General features: G+C 59.2%; 1 protein-coding gene across 1 annotated transcript in view; it reads left to right on the top strand.

Annotated features, from left to right (window-relative positions):
* Window positions 1–682, top strand: part of TXLNG (taxilin gamma) — a 49,844-nt gene that overhangs the window by 46,645 nt on the left and 2,517 nt on the right. The gene's annotated exons all lie outside the window — the stretch shown is intronic.

Here is a 682-nt window from a genome sequence, read left to right as displayed (position 1 = left end):
GTCCCAGTCGCATCACGTAATGTGTGACCGTGGACAGGTTGTTTAGCCTTTCTGTGCCTTCCTCGTTGAAAGAGACAAAGGTCCCTACCCTCTGTAAAGCAGAGTATTTCCGACAGTACTTGGCTGTGTTAAGTGCTCAAGTTACCGCCTTCAGGTATTTTTAGACCCAGGAATGTAGGGGATTTGGTGGCGGCGGCTCCATCCCGCCTGCCAGGCCTCCGGCCGGGGCTCTGCCTCGGGCGCCCCTTCTGCACCCGCGCACCGAGTGAGAAGCACGCTCCCCGGGCCCCGTCCTCCCCGCTCTGCTCGCGGCTGGGAGATCACGGGGGGTCGGCGCTCAACCCCCGTCTGCCACGAGCTTTGCCCGCGGCCCTTGTCCCACTCGGCGTCGCGTTCGTTTTGCGGGTGATTGCCCACGGCACGCCGCCTGGCTCCGTGCCTCACCTGGGAGCAGGTGACTCACTGTGACCGTCTGAAAATTGGGCTCTTGTAGTGCAGGTGTAAAGGTGTTCCCCTTATTTTTGGACCCGTCTTCTCGTTAGCAAAACCTGAAGTCCGTCTCCTAAGTCGTGAGGATGCTCAGAACTAAGGATTAACTACTTTCATCCTTTGTCTCTGACTGGAGTGTTCCCGAAGCCATGCTGCGGACAGTTCCAAAACCGACGGGGTCGCGGGGCTCACG

Source organism: Crocuta crocuta, unplaced genomic scaffold (assembly GCF_008692635.1).
Source record: "Crocuta crocuta isolate KB4526 unplaced genomic scaffold, BGI_CrCroc_1.0 scaffold657, whole genome shotgun sequence".
Classification (NCBI taxonomy): Eukaryota; Metazoa; Chordata; class Mammalia; order Carnivora; family Hyaenidae; genus Crocuta; species Crocuta crocuta.
The sequence above is the reverse complement of the archived record's forward strand: the minus strand, read 5'-3'. Positions and strand labels throughout refer to the sequence as shown.